The following is a 20,549-nucleotide window of genomic DNA, read 5'->3' as shown; positions in this document are numbered from 1 at the left end:
ACCGAAGCTCTATTGTTCAGAGATGCGTAAACATCTCCATCAAAGCTCTTTTCTCTAGAGACGCGTGGACATTCCTTTCAAAAGCTATTTTCCTCCAGAGACGCATGGGCATATCATCAAAGCTCTTTTGTTCAGAGACGCGTGAACATTTCATCCATCAAGCTCTTTGTTCAGAGACGCGTGGGCATATCATCAAAGCTCTTTCGTTCAGAGACGCATGGACATTTCATTCAAGCTCTATTGTCCAGAGACGCGTGGGCATATCAATCAAGATCTTTTGTTCAGAGACGCATGGACAATCCTTTTCAAGCTCTTTTGTTTAGAGACGCGTGGACATGTCCTACAAGCTCTTTTGCTCAGAGACGCGTGGGCATCCTATTATCAAGATCTTCGTTCAGAGACGCGTGGACACATCATTCAAAAGATCATATAAAAAAGAAGCTCTTTGTTCAGAGACGCGTGAACATATAAAAAAGAAGCTCTTTGTGTAGAGACGAGTGAACATCGAAACAACAAGGTGGCGTTCCCTAGATTGCGGAGAGTTGTCACAAACAATCGAGGATTGTTTCAAGTGAAGAAATCTTCGATGGTATTCCCTTGGACGTGGAATATTATCAATGCGAATGAGGATTGTTTCAAGAGAAGCAATCTTCGATAGTATTCCCTTGGACGTGGAATATTATCAATGCGGATGAGGATTGTTTCAAGAGAAGCAATCTTCGATATTGGAAGCAGTTACAAGTGTAGCGGTTTTCAAACGGGATGGCATTCTCTAGCTTGCAGGTGGTCATCAAAACAACGAAAAAGTGGCAACAATCGGTTACTTTCAGAGACGTGTGCTCGACGGTGCAAGATACGCGTTTCTTAACTCTTTTATCTGTTTAACTAACGCTAGTGTGCAGGTATCGGCGTTACAAGAGTGGTTTAGGATCGCAGAACATTCTGAATCATTCTCCGTCCCTATAGACAATTTGACTTTCGTTTTCGAAACTTGCATTTCTCCAAACTCAGTCAAAGTGGGGGCTTATGTAGACACCCATTTGTTTCTCCCCAAAACCAAGCTCATTGATGAGTACCTTTCACGTCGAATCATAATCGAATGAAGTGAAAGTGTGGAAAGTTCAGTGTTGCGGATAGTTTTAATTTCTTTTTTCTTCTCTTTGTTTTTGAAAACTTATTTTAAGAAAACGGCCAATCCAGTTTGGTTGGTCCATGATATGGGTCAAATAGTAGTGTAGTTGGATGGGGCTTGAGAAGAGCTTTCCAACGATATATTATAAGCCCAATTACGATGAATATTGAGGAAGTTATGGCCAATTTACTGAACTGGGCCCGGTTTGAGCCTTATATGCGGCCCAATGATCTAGGGGAGGGCCTAATATAGATTTATCATTCCTAATGCAATTGGGAATTTTTTTAGTCTTCTAGATTCTTCTAGAAGGTTCTTTTCATTCTTAATTCAATTAGCATTGATAAATTGACTTTTGTTGACTTTTCAGAGTTTTAATTAACATTAAAGAACATTTTTGAGGGAAATACGATTTTATCCTCCTGTACGGAAATTTTTTAAATCAGCGCCAAACGCCAGCTGTAGCGCCTGGCGCCAGCTTTGGCGCCAGGCGCTAATGTTGGCGCCTGGCGCCAACAGCCAGCGTTGGTGCTGGTTCAGTTTTTTGTGCGCCAATGCTCTGTTTTGATATTTTATCTTTTTGGCTGATTTTCTCTATAAATAACGTCGTAAAAACTCCGTTTTCATTCATCAATTTTCATCAATTTTCAATAATTCTCATCAATTCTTATTCTTTCTGCAATCCACCAACTCTCATCAAGTTTTCTTTGATTACTCTATCTCTCTCTATTTCTCTCTTTTTCTAAACTAGCTTTTACATACAAAATTCTACATTCATTAACACTAGAAACACCAAGCCATATTCGAAGTTGCCTTCGCCCTAGACGTGAAAGGTTTAATTTCTGAGGGTTCGGTCCCAAATCTCTCTCTCAATTATTTAATTTAATTGTTTGATTATTATTTTCCTTGAAGTTACTAATGTGTGTATTTTTTTATTAGAAAGAGGTACGAGGCATCAAAGTAAGTACTTTAATGGTTTTTATTGATTTATGATATAGAGTTCATGCTTAGATTGTTATTATGATTCCTAGTATCATGTCTAGGGTAACTTTAATATCAAGTATGATTAGTACGATGCTTCCTATGTTCTTCCTAATATTTATGATTGTTAGTATCATGTTAGGGCTAAAGGTTTTATTTTTTTTGCTTAGTGATATGCTAGGGTTTGTTATTAATCTTGTTAGTATCATGCCTAGGATCTTGCTATTATTATGCTTTAGCGTTAATATGATTATGTCAATTATGATTAATTTTATTATTATGATTATTATTTTGATTTATTATGTTGCTTTATATTTTATTATTGTTATTGTTTGATCACGCCTTTTATTGCATGTTTAAAGGGAATTTGTACTTGTAATCACGCTTAATAAGATATTAATAATCTTGTTTAGGGTTAATATGATTATAATTCAACTGATCGCCAATAATAGTTTTCTTTGTGCATTAAAATCAACCAACATAGATTAAACATGTTTAGGGTTAATCTTATTGATTCCATGTTAGTCAGAAAGCGCACATGAATACGATCAGAATAAAGTAGAGGCCTATTGTTAGGGCAGGTTCAATCTCTTTTAGGTTGGATTTGTACCTTCATCCCTGAACCCTTATTTGGTTCAAGACCTTATGGAGTTGACGATCTCTTGGATAGTTAAGGGGTGTAACCTTCACCCTGTGAACGGTTTACAAGTTCTTAAAACTTGTTGGCGACTCTTTTGCTCTATCTTCTTCCCTTTTGTACGCCACCGTACTTTAGTGTATGATCATAGTGAGGTTTAAGCTAGGGGTTAACGCTTGAAATTATTCCCTACAATCACCATAACCCTTGAAGCTAGGCTTATTATCACATTCACACACTTCACAGCCTCAGTGTCAGTTGCAGCGATAGTCATTTTCACAGCCTTCACAGCCTGAGTTCAGGCCAGTTATCACTTGTGTGGATCCTGGCTTATATTCAGCTTCATCGTCTGGGGTTCCTCCACCGGTGTCGGGCTTGTTTTCAGTTCCAATGTATGGGACGATGCCTCCACCAACGATTCCTATTTCTTTGAGTCAGTCTGCACCGTTTTCCAGTTGGACGGGTCCTGCTTTGAGTTTGACCACTACTGGAGTTACAGGGACTAGTAGGGAGACTACTCCTCGTACTCGGATGATGGCGGGACTCTTTGGCTCACCGTTCCCATATTCACAGGCTTGAGATGACACTGATCCTAACTCTTCTAGTTCTGTCGATTTTTGACCGAGGGTCTTTATTTGTACATACTGTGATGACACTTGACGCTGCTTATTTTGTACATTATTCACAGTTTATGTATTTATTAGTGTATGTTAGTGTGTGATTGAGACTCATTGTGTGTCGTTGTGTATTTATTAATGACGTGACAAAAAACGTAAGTGGAGTAAGTGGAAGGTACCGACCTTCCCCAAAAGAAAAGAAATAAAAAGAAAAGAAAAATATGAATAAGTTTTACAACTAAATAAATATGTATGGAAATGGGACAAGATTTATAACTTCTCCAAAGAAAGATAAAAATAAAATAATAATTATAAAAATAAGAGTACATAATAAAATAAAATAATAAATAATAATAAAGTAAAAAAATAAAAATAAAAAGTTGAGAATTTTATTAGGCATGAAACTCTTGAAAAACAGAATAAAAAATAAACGGTGAATTCCCGTGACCGTGTCACGGAAAAATATGCCGTTTCGCGGCACAAATTCCCGTAACACGGTGGGAATTCACGTGTGACGGTGCGCGTATTCTACAACGGTGTGGTTTACGCGTATAGAAAGATAATTTTTAAGTAGTTCCGAGCGTTTTTGCTATAAAATAGGACCTATATATATTCGTGATATAATTACGAAACACAAAATAATTAGAATTTCATATTTCAATAATAATGTCTCAGAATTTTGATAATAATGTCTCACAAAATAAATAGGACCAGTATATTCTTTGACCAATGCTGACAAAAGAGAATTGGAATTGTTTCATGTCAGGGGTTTACTAGTCCTGAGACATGTAGAGATTGAACATGATTTTCTTAGGGCAGCATTAGACTATTGGAGTCCAGAAACACATTGTTTTAAATTTAAGTACGATGAAATATGTCCCTTGCCGGAGGAATTCGGTGCCATCTATGGATTTCCTGCTAGAAATCTTATTGCCATGCCTATCCTACGTGAGTATTATTACCAAGAATTTGAACGCTATCTGAATCTAACATATCCAGATTTAAATAAAATTGTGTGTGGTAATGAGGTAGACTTAGAAAAACTTGCAAATTTATATTTCAATCGCCCTGTCTCTAAGTCTTATCATGTATACCGTAGAAGGGCATATATTTTTTTCATGTTTAGCAAGCTTTTATTTGCAAACGGTAGGGTAGGACATGCTTGTCTAGCATCCGTGCTTGAACATGTTGAATCTGGGAGATCTCCTATGCCTACGTGCCTTGGAGAAACTTTACGCGGTCTTGACGAAGCAAAAGCTGACCGGAAAGCCGTCAGAAAGGGCTCTTTGGTACTGCTGCAAGTAAAAACATGCTCCGAATAGCCCTCGTGACGCAAAACAGGTACCGTGTCACGGTGGCCTTCTTCCGTGACACCGTGACACGGTGAGTTCTGCCGTGTCACGGTGGAATCTGCAATTTTTTTTTGTTTTTTTTATTATATTTTTTATTTTTGCAGATTTGGTTGATGGAGCGTTTTGAACTTTTTGAAGCCCCCGACGATATTGAAAAATATGGTCCCAACGATCTGGTCCGCAGGAAGAAAAATTATTCTGTGAACATGACGTATGAAGATTGGAAGAATTTCTTTGTAAAGAGAGAATTTTCCATTCGTTGGGTGGTGCCTTGGTGGAGGCTTACTAAGATGGTTGGTACGAATGATACTCTGTATTGCCGTGTTCCTAGTATCTCAAGACTGACTTTTTACTGTCCTTCTCGACTGATGCAACAATATGGACTTGAACAAGTAGTTCCACGCTATAACGATAGTCCTCGTGAAGTATCGCTGCAAGAAAGTAACGTTCACAAGTACGAGGCTTATTGGATTGAAAGACCTTTGTGGACCGTTTCTGCAAGTAACCAAGCTCCTCCTCCCTTATCTAGTGCATACAAGGCATGGTTGAATCCTAGAAGTAGAAGGGATCGAGGTTGATCGCGCAACTTTGATGTGAAAAGGCGTCTTGGAAATAAGAAAGCGCCTCCTAAAGATCGTCTAGGTCCAAGAACACAAGGGATTGAGTTTAAGACTCCTATAATGCCTAAAAGGAAGAACTATGTGAAAGGTAAAGGGTGTGACGGTTCGGGCTACAAAAGACACATTAATGGTGAAGGCCGACCTATTTGAAAAAGAGAAGGAGGTTCCTAAAGCGAAGAGTGATTAGATCAGCATTGCTTTGCTTTTATGATTTATAATTTTTTTAAATAAGGCGCATGATGCCAATAATTGTAGTCACATTTATTTCAATAATAATAGCATATTTATTTTCGCCTTAAATAAAAATTACAATGACTTTTTTATTTTATTTTTTTATTTTTTTATTGCAGGTCTACCACGCCACGGTGGAAATTTGCCGTGACACGGTACAGTTTCCCGTGGCACGACAAACTTTTTTTTTTTGATGCAATTCCACCGTGCCACGGTGGACTGTACCGTGACACGGTGGATAGTCCCGTGACGCGGCAACCCTTCCCTTTTTTTTAGCTCTGTTTTGTTGTGACGCAATGCTGAACTTGCGCGTATACTTGATCGACGGAGGAAGGATTTTATTTTTTAAAGTGGCCGGGCCCCCTTGAGGGGTTGCCTACGTATCCTTAAAAAGGAATCAGGCCAAACGTAGCTCTATTGGGTCATGAACCCATGCAACTAGGCATAGAATTTCTTGAGTTGATCCAAGTTGGTTAAATTATGGAAACCGTTACCGTCCATGTCTACCAATTGTGCTGCTCCGTCAGACAAGATGGTTTTAACAATGTACGGGCCTAACCAGTTTGGTCTGAATTTTCCTTTTGGATCCAACATATTTTTGCGAAGTGCCTTAAGCACCAGGTCACCTTCTTTGTTGTTCCTAGTCTTGACTTTTTTATTGAAATGTCGCGCCATACGCTGTTGGTAGGTTTGAACATGAAGCAAAGCTGGCAAGTGTTTTTCCATCAAGGAAGACTAGTTCATCTTATCTTTCTCTAATCCAGTCGACTACATCTAGTTGTCTTTCCAACGCGATTCGGAGAGAAAAGATTTCAAGTTCTATTTGTTGTACAGCTTTAACTCCATAGACCAAAGAGAAAGGGGTAGCCCCCGTTGATGTACAAATAGAGGTTTGATAACCCCAAAGGGCGAAATGTAGCTTACTTGGCCAATCTTTGTAATTTTCTGTCATCTTTTCGATGATAGTTTTCACATTTTTGTTGGCCGATCGACCGCAACATTTGTTTGTGGTCTGTAAGGTGATGATTTGTGATGCTTGATATGATATTTCTGTAATAATCCGCGCATTCGGCTTGAAAATGTGTTCCATTATCACTTATCATCTCATGAGGTACCCCATAGGGGCATATGATATTTTTCTCAATGAATTGAGCTACGTGTTTTGCCGTTAGCTTAGCATATGAGGCAGCTTCGACCTATTTGGTGAAATAGTCGATTGCTACGAGGATGAATTCATGCCCCCCTTGTCCTGGTGGCGTTATCTTTCCAATGATGTCGATGCCCCAAGTAGAGAAAGGCCATGGAGAAGTATATGTGTAGAGAAGCGAAGGTGGAACGTGCTGTAAATTTCGTAGACTTGACACTTCATTCATTTCTTGACGTATTCGTGACAATCTCTCTCCATAGTAGTCCAATAGTAACCTTGTCGTTGAATCTTTTGGACTAACATTTTCGCATTCATGTGCGTTCCACATATACCGGCATGAAGGTTTTCCATGGTTCTGCGTGCTTCTTTCTTGGCTATGCATAAGATATTTCTCCCCATTGCAGTCCTCTTGTGGAGTTCTCCCCTGATGAGCACATACTGTGAGGCCAGGAGCCTCAAAGCACGGCGTGCCCTTTTATTAGTGTTAGGAGGGTATTTTCCTCTTGTCACGTAATTAAGGATATCTGCATACCATGGCTCTTCATCTTCTTCTTGCGATTCTTGTTCATCATCAAGTGCATGAACGTAAGCCGGTTCATAACTTCTTTCTATGGTCAACGACATTATGATTGTATCCGTTGGAATTTGCACCATTGATGCTAATTTAGCTAGTGCGTCGGCGAACTGGTTTTCTTCTCTCGGCAAAGACATATATTCCTCTTCATCTAGTTGCTCCGTGAGAGTTTCTAAATGAGCTTGATACGTAGCGAGACTTTCACTTCTCACCTTTCGTCTTTTGCAGATTTGTTTAATGATTAGTGAAGAATCACCGTAGATTCTGAGCTTCTTAATTCCCAAGGTGACAGCTGTTTCTAACCCCAAAATACATTGCTTCATATTCTGCGGCATTGTTGGTGACATCAAAGTCGAGCTTCATGGAAATTGGGATATGCTCTTCATTGGGTGATAAAAGCAAGACTCCTACACCACAACCTTTTTGGTTTGAAGCTCCATCGAAATAGAGCGTCGAGCTATCATCTTCGGTCATGAGTAAATCTTCGTCAGGGAAATCATACTCATCTTCTTCTTTCTCAACTTCTTCTAACGGAAAGTCTGCTAAGAAGTCAGAAACCGCAGAACCTTTAATGGCTTTTTGTGGTACAAATTTCTATTTGAACTAAGTAAGATTGACTATCCACCTTAATAATCTGCCATCGAGTGTTGCTTTTTCGAACAAGTATTTGAGAGGATCCATCTTGGACACGACATGCACTGTATGAGTGAGCATGTAATGTCTTAGTTTATGTGCGGCCCACACAAGTGCGAGACACAACAATTCAAGTGGTGTGTATCGTGTCTCGTATCCTTGAAGCTTCTTACTCAAGTAGTAAATTGCATTCTCCTTGCTTTCAATCTCTTGTGCTAGCATTGCCCCCATCGTTTCTCTTGTGACCGTAAGGTAGAGTCGAAGAGGAAAGTCAGGTATTGCTGGTGCTAGCACGGGTGGGTTTTCCAGGTACTCTTTGATTTTGTCGAAAGCTTTTTGGCAATCGCCATCCCATGTGACTGGGACATTTTTCTTAAGCTTCTTGAATATAGGTTCACATATCTGATATGTCTATTTTATATAGTGTTTTACCCCCGTCCCGTGGTCATTATTAGTAGTGTTTTTGGCTCTTTCAGGCCACTTTTATTACTAATATGTGTTTTAAAGTGTTTTCGTAGTTTTGGTTGAGTTTTGCAGGGAATTGCACCTTTGGAGAATTTTCCCGGGTTTTTTATGAAGCAACTACGAGCATTGGAGGAACACGACCACTTTTGGAGCTCAAGGCCGGTTAGAGCCATCGAGCCGGTGGTTAAGGGCTCGGTTATTTGGATCACGAGGCAATTGGACCATGTATTCGAGACCCGAGAGGAAATATGGATTGGGCCGAGAAATCTAGCCCAATCGAAGTCCAAACCTTGAAGATGAAGACCGGGCCCGATCGGGTCAAGGCCGGTTAGAGCCATCGAGCCGGTGGTTAAGGGCTCGGTTATTCGGATCACGAGGCAATTGGACCATGTATTCGAGACCCGAGAGGAAATATGGATTGGGCCGAGAAATCTAGCCCAATCGAAGTCCAAGCCTTGAAGATGAAGACCGGGCCCGATCGGGCAAGCATTCGCCCGATCGGGCAGATGCGCGTATGAGTGCCATCAAGGGAAGGCGCGCCCGATCAGATGAGATGCTAGCTCGATCGGGCGCGGCATCTAAGAAGAGTTGTGCGAGAAAAGGCGTGCCCGATCGGGCGGCCTCTAGCCCGATTGGGCGTGTGTTTCTGGAGAAGCATTGTTGTCGAGCAATTAGTTTCTAATTAGGAGTTGTTTTAGTTTTGTTTTAAATACGTTTTGTACGGAATAATTAAGGACCTCTCTTCCTCTACTTCTTCTTCTTCTCTGAATCTTCTTCCTTAGACTTTCTCTCTCTACTTAGTTTTCTCTCTCTTAATCTCTCACTAAACCTTTGTTATTAATTCTTTCATTAATTCAGATTTATTTTGGTAACGATTTCTTTTTCCTTAATCTTAGTTATTTATTTTATTCCTTTCACCATGATTTATTTTATTACTTTGATTAGTTTAGTTTTTAATATGTGTGAGTAGTTTAATTTCTAAGGTTTATGGGGATCTAATAGATAATATGAAGGGGTAAATTATTGTTGTTGATTATCAGTGCTAGATTAATTTCCTATTGATTGATTTAATGCTCTGTGACTAGATTAGGCCTATCTTTTATGCATGAGTTTGACAATATTGATTCAAGAATCGAGAGATGAGAATTAATGTTTAGGTCTAGTTTCAATAGGCAAGTTAATTTATAAATGGTTAAGTCAAGATTCGAGAGATGAGATTTAATACCGGTAAATTAATTGTGTGATTGTAATACGTAGCGAGAGCCCTTTACAATCTGGTTAATTGATGCATTGATGATTGACTATTATTGATTATTGGTATTGCATGATAATTTCTTATTGGATTGTTTTAATGTTTTACAATTGCGGCTTGTAAAAGTATAGCAATATTAAATTGATGAATCGAGAAGATGTTAATTTGATATTAAAGGATATTTTCAATAAGAAATTAGATCTAGTAAATTGCGAGAGCCTGTTAGATTTATGTTGATTAATAAATTGTGAGAGCCTGTTAGATCTATGTTGATTAATAAATTGCGAGAGCCTGTTAATCATGTTATTTATGCAATGTCAATGATTGATTACTATGTTTTACCTTGAAGTGTTATTTATTGGTGAACCTATGCCCTAGATCCTTTCATATATTGTTATCTTCCTATTCTCAACCTTAGTAGTTTAGTTTCTTACTTAATTATAAATATTGGTTACTTAAATAATTTAGATTATAATAATTAATTAGGAGTAAAAAGACTTGTTTCCCTGTGGAGATCGACCCTACTTCCCTATCTACCTTGGTTAGTGATTTAGGTAATTATTTTTGATTAGGGGATACGACTTTACCCTGTCAATATCGCTGTGAGTTTTGATATGAACCTACTTATATATTGCAACCTTCCAATGAAACCCCAAATTTCATTTTCATTCTTGGGTGGTGGCATGGCCATGATCGCTTTGACTTTTGTGGGATCTATTTCAATCCCTCGATAACTGATCACATATCCAAGTAATTTGCCTGACATGACTCCGAATGCACACTTTGCTGGATTTAATCTTATGTTGTACTTGCGGAGTCTTTCAAAGAACTTGCGAAGTGCAATGATGTGGCCTGGGTAATCTTTAGACTTAACGATCATATCATCGACATAGACCTCCACCTCTTTGTGCATCATATCATGTAACAATGCTGTGGCTGCTCTTTCGTAGGTGGCACCCGCGTTTTTCAACCCGAATGGCATTACCGTATAGCAATATGTACCCCATTGTGTGATGAATGTGGTTTTCTCCATATCTTCTTCAGCCATTAATACTTGATTATATCTGGCGTAGCCGTCCATGAACGATAGGAGTGCATGGTTTGCTGTGTTATCAACCAAAATGTCAATGTGAGGTAGAGGGAACCCATCTTTCGGGCTTGCTTTATTGAGGTCCCTATAATCAACACACATTCTGACCCTTCCATCCTTCTTTGGAACTGGAACCACATTTGCTATCCATTCTGGTTACTTGGATACTCTGATGAAACCTGCGGCCAACTGCTTTCAGTTTTGTTCTTTGATTTTGAGAGCCACATCCGGTTTCATACGACGCAACTTTTGTTTGACAGGCTTCATACCTGGAATAAGTGGTATCGTATGCTGAGCTATATCCTTGTCAATTCCTGGCATATCTTGGTATGACCAAGCAAATACATCAACAAATTCACTAAGCAAGTTAATTAGCTCTTTGCGTTCATCTTGACTTAGTGTTAATCCAATTTTTACTTCTTTAATAGTCGTATCAATGGAAATATTAATTGTTTCTGTATCTTCGATAACTGTCGTTTTATTTTCATGTTCTTCCATTGCTTTTATTATTTCTTTGTCATCATTAAAAAAGTAATATTGATCAGGGTTAGGGAAATGACACGCATTGTAAGCAAAGGTACTCATTTTATTGAATTCATCGATGAATACATCAAGAGGGGCAAGGTCAGCTGCGACCTCACCGGAATTATTTGGGCTAGAAAGATAAGACTCAACAAGAGACTCAGGATTGGACTCTATAGCAGAAAGAGGGTCGGCCTCAGACTCTAAGGACTCATCTACAGACTTAGACTCAGACTCGGACTCGGACCCAGACGACTCAGACTCATCAAACATAGGACCTTTGCCAACTGTTATTTCCAACTTCTCTCCGCTTGGTGTAGTGATCCTCAATGTCTTGCGCCATCCCTTTGAAATATCATCAGCCTGGACGATTAACTCGGAGGGGTCAAAATCCTTGTTTGATATGACAGCTTGAATGAGCTCGGAATCATCATTGCAAGTAGACTTGGATTCATTCTTTTCTAGTCCGAAAAGAAGGTTAATGTTTAGATCATCAGAGCTTGGACTAGCTGGTTTCTCAGTTGTGAAGAGTTCTTCGCCTTCATCGACAAAGTCACAATCGAAGAACATCTCGAATCCTTGTTCACGCTTCCCATCGTGGACGAAAGGCTCAGGGAATTCATAGCATGGGAAGTCTTCCCCTTCTTTGATGTATTAGCCATTGAGAGTGAATGGATATGGATCCATGGCCATTTCCGTCTTCATGATTCGAGCATTATTGCGAGCTTTCATTTTCAAGAGGGCTTGTTTCACATCTTCTTTTGTTAGCTTAAATCCCAAGCCAAAGGTATCTTTCTTGAGTGCACCAGGATGGCCCCAAAGTTCAGCCATCTTCTTTTTGAGCCCGAGGGTCATTCTAGGGAAATGCCCTAGCTTCTTCATAATGGCATTAATGTTGGTGTTCGAATAGGGATCGAAGTCGAGATGACACTTCTCCTCTTCTTCGATCATGAGAACATCATCGAGTGAAAACCCCCAAAGATCTTCATCTTCGTCGTCATGTTCGATATGGACGATAGAAGTGTTGTTAACTTGAATGTGCATGGGAGAGGCATCAATGGTAATTGGAACCCCTCCAACTATGGCCTTCACTTTCTGGTGCAACGACGATGGAAACGCGTTTAGCTCATGAAGCCAAGGACGTCCTAACAACAGGTTGAAAGAGGCCTTAATGTCCACCACCTGAAACTTGGTGCGATGTTCAATGGCCCCAGTAGTTATGTTTAGTGTGATAGTACCCACGGCTTGACGACGAGTATTATCATAAGCGCGAATCCCTTGGGTAGAGGGAGTCAGTTCTTCATTCTTTATGCCCAAATTCTTTGCAGTGCGGAGTGGGAATACGTTGATTGCAGAGCATTATCAACCAGGCTCATAGGAACATTCATCTGCCTACACACCACAGTGAGGTGTAAGGCCTTGTTATGTTGGTCCCCTTCCGGGGGCAGATCTTTGTCAGAAAAGGAAATCAAATTGTTAGTACTTGGTAACTTAGTAGTGAGAAAGTTGACCAGTCCCTGAGGAGTCATATCATCATCAACTCCTATTTTCACTAGAGCATTCATCACAGCCTTTCGATGCTCGTGAGAGGTGGCCAAAAGCTTCCATACATCCATTTCCACCTTGGTCTTTTGTAATTGTTTGACCACATCGTTGTTCACAAGATCGATGAGATCAACTATTGGATGTGATTGTGGTGTAGGTGGACTAGGTTGTTGCAACCGTCCACTTCTCGTGAGAACCTTGACCTCAAGGTATCCCCAAACATCTTCACTTGTGCCAAGAGATGAACATGCTATATCCTTGAGATAGAGATCTTCATCATCACTATCCCAAATTCCATTCACTTCTTCATAACTCGAGACAAATACAACTTCCAACAGAGGTTCATTAACAAATTGAATGAGTATTGACGGATCAAAGGAGACTTCATCTCCCATGATAGCCAAAGCATCAGAAAGAGGACCTGTTTGAATGTTTGGCTTCTTGCCCCCTAGAGGGACAGGAAGTTGATTAGCATCAATTAGATCTTGGATCACATCCTTCAACCTCCAACACTTCTCAGTATTATGACCCTTGCCTTGATGAAACTTGCAATAAGCATTGGGGTCATAGCTAGCGGTTCTATTCTCTAGTCGAGGTTCTAGAAATGGTCCAATTGGCATAATCAGTCCTTGACCGTGCAAACGGTCAAAAGCAGCATCATAAGTCATTCCCAAAGGCGTAAAAACCCTCCTTTGCCTTTGGAATCTTTGAGGAGGAGCATTAGGGGCCAGACATCATTGATATTGATATTGTTGGTAGCATTATTGGGCCTCAAAGACGAAGAAGAAGGAGTGTCGTTCTTCTTGTTTTTCCAAGTGTTGTTATTATTGTTGCTACCAGCAGTCTTCATCAGTTCATCCTCGGTATTGATCCCAATATCGTATACAGCTTCAAAGGTACTCAGAGGTAGAAACTTCAAGTGTTGTTTGTACTTATGAGTCAGATTGGCAATGAACAAGCGAACCATCTCTTTTTCCTTGGGGAGATCCGCCAAGAGCGCGGCTGTTTCCCTCCACCTGCTTAAGTAAGTGGTGAAGACTTCATTCTCTTTCTGTTTGAGAATAGAGAGTTCACGTTCAGAAGTCTTGGCCTAAATGTTACACTTGTAACGATTCATAAAGCTTTCAGCAACATCCTCCCAGGTCACAACATGTTTGGATTCCAAAGAGTGGAACCACTGTTGACAGGCATTCTCCAAGGAAAAAGGGAACACTGTAGGGAAGAGTGTCACATCTACTCCCTTAAGAGCCATGGTTGCAGAAAAAGCCTTCAAATGGAAAAGCGGATTATCAGTAGGCTTAAACTTGGGAATGTCAGCAGTGGAAAACTTCTCAGGAAGCTTGTCCCTAATGGACGAAGAGGCGACAGGTTGTTCCACATAAGTGAATTCTTCAGAAATCTTACTCATCTTTTCATTAATGTTGTCCATTGCAGCGGGAGTGACATTGTTTTGATTGTCTTGCTATACCGTGTTGACTCTAATGGTGAGTATTTGCATCATGTTAGAAAACATTTCAATTGTCCTGTTGATGTTCTCGATATCTTCCTTAGTAGCCATTGGTTAAAAGTAGACTGGAGCTGGATCTTGTGGAGATGATTATGGTGGTTTCCTTGTACGCCTCTTTGGTATAAGAGGTTGTTGAGGTATTGACTCAAAGCGTAACAATCTCCCCCTGCTCCTTGACCAAGTGATGTGACACCGAAACAAACACACCTTTAATGACCAAACTTAACCTTAACCCTAACTCATCCGGAAAAATAAAAAAAATTGAATTTTGAAATTCTAATTATTTTTTGTTTTTTTTTTTTAAAAAATGGGAGGATACTATCGGACTTACTCTGGAAAAAAATGACGCAAAATACTACCCTAAAATACGGTCATGAATTGGTGCACGACTAACGGAATAAAGTGTGTGAACACGACATGTGAGTGATTAAGTGAGGTTATGGATGCGTGTTATGACCGTACAGCTAGCCATGACACCAAACTGGACACATAAACCACATACGTGCGCATAAAAAACTGACAGGAAAATTCTATACCTAAACCAAGGCGTGAAATAACTAAGGGTTTGGATCAAATCAAATCTAATTTTTATTTAATTTAATTTCCATTTGATTTATATTTTTATTGAAGTTACTAACAATTTATTCATGATGTAGTAGTTCAAGGAAACTCGAAAAGTGAGTAATTAATCACTTAATTTGTCTTATTTTTATTCTTGTTGCTAGTATCATTATTAGGCTAATTTATTATTTGATTTGACTTACGATATTATGGTTAAATTGCTTACAATATAAATCTTTATTCTATTATTTATTGATCACCATATTACATGTTTAAGGGGAATATGTAATTGAAAACCACGCCTAATAAGATAATTTGGACAACCGGTTTAGGTTTCTTTTTAATCTTGTTATTTAATTAAGTGATCACAATATTTTAGAATTATATGTTTCATTAATATTTAACCAATTTAGCCTAATAATAGTTTGGAGCAAATTGAATATTTTGTTTGTATGCCTTTGAGATCGCAGGAATCACTTTTCACTATAAGAATCGAATAGAGGCCAATACGGGCGAATGTGACTCCATGACTCACTTCAAACCATCATCCCAGATCCTCCTTTCGTGGTTCCGAACCATATGGAGTTAGTAATCTCATGGATTATGAACGGGGTGTAACCTTCACGGGTCAATTGTTGTTGCTTATCGTTGTCCCTTTATCGCGATTGTCTTTTATGATCCATGAACGGTTTACAAGTTCATTAAAAACTTGTTGGCGGCTCCCTACTTTCCTTGTCCCTAATCTTATTATGTCAATTCCCACTTTCTATGAGTGCCAAGTATATTCACTACTTGCTTTAACGTAGGCGCACTTCGAACGACACCTACAAAAGGATACGTAGGCAACCTCTTATAGGGAGCGGCCACTTTAATTCCCACAAAATAGAACAATCGGCGCGCAGTGTTTAAGTCCAGCGCAACACAATGCAGCTATCGCACAGCGACAAAGGCCATCGCATTGCGACAAGTCTTCTGGATGACGACAAAGTCCAGACTGAAGCGTCAGGTGTTCCGCATTAATCTGGGCAAATTTCGGTGTTTTCTGGAAATTTTTTACTTCCGTACTCGAATAATGTTCAGAATAATTCAAGTTATTTTCATTGCTTTTAAAAAAAAAGAATTTTAACTGTAAAAAGTTAATTTTATTTAAAAAGCTAAAATTGCATTAATAAATAAAGTAAAAATTAAATTATTGATGGAATTTTAAATTGACTTAAAATTCAATTCGTCTAATATATTGAAAGTAAAGAAATGATCTAATCTATCTTCTCCTTCCTAGCTCTCTTCCAATTCTTGTCTGCTTCCTCTTCATCATCCATCACTTTCGCTAGTAAACATCCTTTTTAAGACCAACATTCAATTCAATAATGGTGTTAATAGTTTCTCCAATAGCCATTACATCGTGTTTCTTTTCAACCTACACTTTCTTTTCTGTAGAGTCAGCTTTCTCTTCTCTTTACCTTTGGATCACTTCTTCTTAGGCATAACAGGAATCGTGAATTCGACTTTTTCACCCAGACGCTCATTAGGAGGTATTTTCTTGTCCCCTAAGCGGTCTTTCACATTGGTCTTATTCAGTTTTGAGCTTTGTTCTTGTCCTTTGAAGATCTACCAATTAACCATTGCTTCACATCCCTAGACAAAGAAGGAGGAACCTTTTAGGTAAGAACTTCCCATAAAGGTCTAGCACACAATTAATCATCAAATCTCTCTACATCCTGTGAAACAGGAAATTCATAGGGACGACGAAGATAACCGAATGGAACAGTTTGAGCAAGGCCATATTGTCTCCTCACCCTAGATTTATAATAAAAATTCAACTTTGATAAGCTAGCAAGACGACAAAAAGGTTGGCTATTGACACCAAATATATATTATCAATTTCCACCAAGGAACGATCCACTTGATGGTAAAGTCGCAAGATTCGAAAATCCTACTCCACTCCCTGCGACCCATGTTTATGGAAAGCGTTTCTTCTGTCTTCCAAAGCAATTTGGAGTATAGTTATCAACATTTTCCAGAGGCGGGGGCTAATTAATTCAAGCCTCTTCATTAGCCAGATCTGCAAAAATTCAATGCAAATAATTATTATTACTATACACAGTTAAATATTTTTGTTTTCTGTGATTAAAAGTATTGATTTTCTACCTGTAATAATATTGGAGAACCTTGAAGAGGTGCTTTTTGATTTTTTTTTCAGTTCATCTAAACCAAACATGGTTTCTCCAACGATCAAAGGCATTGGATTTCTACCTGATTCAAATTGCTCCATGACAGGTGCTAAGATAGCTTGGCCCTCATTAATATAACCACTAGTAAGCAGATATTGATTTAACATGAAAAAAAGGAAGGCTCTTCTCCTATAAACATGAAAAGATTCGGAGCGTGGTATATCAAAATAAAAACGTGCAAATTCTTTCAAATCAACAATGTTTCCATGCACAATATTTTTCAAATCCTTATCCTTAAGGTTAAGGAAACCTCAAAATCTTTGTAATAATACTCGCTTGATTTTGGAATTACCGTTAGATTTAGGGAAGGGAAGCTTAGTATGGCACCAAATTCTTCCGATAAAGGACAAATTTCATCATAACCAAGTCTAAAGCAATGAGTATCTGAATCCCAATACTCAAGGAGGTATGAATAATATCTATGTCAAGATCTACCCCCTTTATACCGTAGATACCGCCCATATGGAAAAAGTCAAATTCTTTTCTCTCTTTAGCAGTCAGAGACCGACACCACTCATGAGTGAAATCGCTAAAATTCTTAGACATGATTAAGAAATAAAAGCTAAGACAATTTTTAATCTGTTCGACATGGCAAAAATTGCCAGATTTGGGGGCTATTTATGCACAAAATTGGCGCAATCCGAAACCCGTTCGAATTTGGAAAAATAAATCAAGCGCTATGTGACAGAAATCACGCAAAGCGCTTGATTTATTGAGAGAAGCAGCTCTCAAACACGAACACGAGAGAAGCATATCGAGAGAAGCAGCTCTCGAACACGAGCTGTAGCAGTCAAGTCGTTCACACGGCCTCCCCAACTGACAGCAATAGGGAGACCACGAGGCAAAGGCCTCGCAGGTGAAAAAAAGAGAAATACTCGTAGAACTAGACCTATGAAACAGGATAAAGTGTTAGAAAAAGCTAAATACAAAACCTAAAACAAGCTTTGGTTGAAAGAAATATACATCTACGATCCCCCAAAAACTGGAAAGAGTGACTTCCCCGCCGAAACTACGGTGGCGTTAAGCGAGTCGCAATCCAAGCAGGAAGTCAACATAAGCCAATCTGACCCAATCATATGATCCAACCATACGAAGGTCACATAGAGCAGGTATGTAGTAGAGTAGCACACGGCTACCCTTGTCAGGCGAGAAGGTCCCCGAAAAAACGATCAAAGAAAAGATGCGTACCTGTTGCTCTAAGGTAGTCGCACCGTCCTGAAAGGCCTCTAACAGTATGGTCCGGCGAATGCACCGAGCGCTGATCTGTGTTGGTCGAGCCTCAACACGAGCTCAAATAGCTATGGGGCCGATCAACTCCTCTACCTCCGGAGAGTAAACAGTGATGTCCACTGCAAGAAAATAACCTTTTCGTAACAATTATTTTAACCTTCACTACTACAAAAAAGGCCTTAGAGAACTGTTGGAATAGGCTTTATAGATCGCCTTAGGGGCGCTCTTCTGCTAAGAGATGTATAAAGTATATAGAACGGGTCGTTTAGGAGTTTTATATATTGACAAATAGAGAACGGTTGTTAGTCACAACCGTTCTCTTTTCCTTTCTTAAATTTGTACACTAAGGAAGGAAAAGAGAACGGTTTAGGTAACTTAACCGTTCTATATTGCATTACAATACAGAATGGTTAAGTTAGATAACAGTTCTTTAATGTTTCTTTAAAAAAAAAAAAAAAAAAAAAAAAAAAAAAAAAAAAAAAAACCCAACTATTTGTATTTGATTATTCGAATTAGCCCTGTACGTATTTTATTTGTATTATTCCTATATTTGATAATCTGTATTTTTTGTATTTGATTTTACACATGTATTTGTTGAATGTATTCCTGTATTTATTCTTATAAATTTATACGTGCAATCATCAAGAAATAAATAAAATTGAATAATAGAAATTGTAGAAGTCAGAGTCAGATGCCAAATTAAAACAAAATTTATTATCCTTTATAATAAATTCTCAAATACATTGTGAATTTTGATACAATTCTCTAACCTAACTTAATAATTATCAATGTGCTATTGCTAACAATTTCAGAAGAGCACCTACTTGAATTTTTCTTGACATTCAAAACCACCTCATTAATCTAATTCAGCCGCGACGCTTCCACCAACCTGAACCACCAGCGGCGTTCCCACCAACCCGAACGACTAGCAGAGCTTCCACAAGCTTCAACCACCGCAGCGCTTCCACCAGCTTCAACAACCGCAGCGCCTCTACCATTCTCGCTCAACCACCGCACTACCGCAGCGCCTCCATCACTATTGCACGCAAATAGTGAAGTCACACCAAAAACCCATAAATCAAAGATGAAAAATCAAAATTTAATCCAAATTGTAACATAAAAATCAATTGCTAACAATTATAGATCTAAAATTTATAATTAAGAATCAAACAAGCTACCTCTATAATGTTAAACACCAATCAACCCGCAACAACTTGTTACCATAAACAGAGCAAAAGAAAGATTCAACGGGATCTTTATTTGATTTCAGTCATATTCTAAGAGGAGTAAGATGCCATCCACCATTGCCAAATTTTATCAGGTGGCGAATATTTTTGAAGGAGTGAATTGTAATCTTTAGTCGTAGCTAATATATGATTATTGATGTTGATAGGTTGTGTTTCGATGACTTATTTAAACTAGAGGAAGAAGACGGCGGATTGGAGATTATTTGGACATCATCTCGGAGTTTTAAGAACAATGAAGGATGAAGGTGCAGGGAAAGAAGTATGGATTTCACAAAAGGGAAGAAATGAGAAAAGGGGAATAAAGAGGGGAAGTTATGGAGAATGAGTGAATGACGGCTGTGGAGTTAGGGTTAGAATTATGGGCTTGTGATATGTAACATATGTTAGATTTTTTTATTTCTTTTTTTTTCAAAAAATAATATTAAACATATAGAACGGGTAATTAAGAGGGGAAATTTATATTGCAAGTGTAAAATATGGACATATCAAATAGAACAGTTTACTAAGAAATGCGTTCTATATAATAAAATCACAATTTAATAAAAGTAATAAAATAAATCAAATAGAACGGTTAACTTAGTTAGGTGTTCTATATAATTCTAGAGATCGCCTATCTAAATTAACCGTTCTGTATCTTGCGTTTCTTATTCTAGTTTTTGTGGTAGTGCTTTAGTATCGATTATAATTGCAACAAAAATCTTTCCCAACAAATGCTCATTCGATACAATATCTCCCGTTGCCTTAGCCTTTAGTAGTGGTTTTCAATACCGCTGGGGTTGGGCTCAATAATCGATACAAGAAACTACATCTAAACGTGGTGATAATTGTAGCGATTATAATTGCTATATGTTGAACTCATTTTCTTAAAAAATAAAAAAATAATAAAAAAACATCATACATATGATCTTTACAAGATTTGAACATGCAACCTCAAACTCTTATATTAAATGTTTCACAAATAAACTATGAAATATTTTA

At 38.5% G+C, this 20,549-nt stretch overlaps 1 long non-coding RNA gene across 1 annotated transcript; it reads right to left on the bottom strand.

Annotated features, from left to right (window-relative positions):
- Positions 1-19,011: 19,011 nt before the first annotated feature.
- LOC110724463 lies at positions 19,012-20,176 on the bottom strand. The gene is made up of 2 exons (XR_002511998.1): positions 19,503-20,176; positions 19,012-19,360 (listed from the first exon to the last, which is right to left on the bottom strand). It is a non-coding gene; the product is annotated as an uncharacterized LOC110724463 (long non-coding RNA).
- Between the last annotated feature and the right edge of the window lie 373 nt (positions 20,177-20,549).

Source organism: Chenopodium quinoa, unplaced genomic scaffold (genome assembly GCF_001683475.1).
Source record: "Chenopodium quinoa cultivar QQ74 unplaced genomic scaffold, ASM168347v1, whole genome shotgun sequence".
Taxonomy (NCBI): domain Eukaryota; kingdom Viridiplantae; phylum Streptophyta; class Magnoliopsida; order Caryophyllales; family Amaranthaceae; genus Chenopodium; species Chenopodium quinoa.
This window is presented reverse-complemented; position numbering and strand designations above follow the sequence as displayed.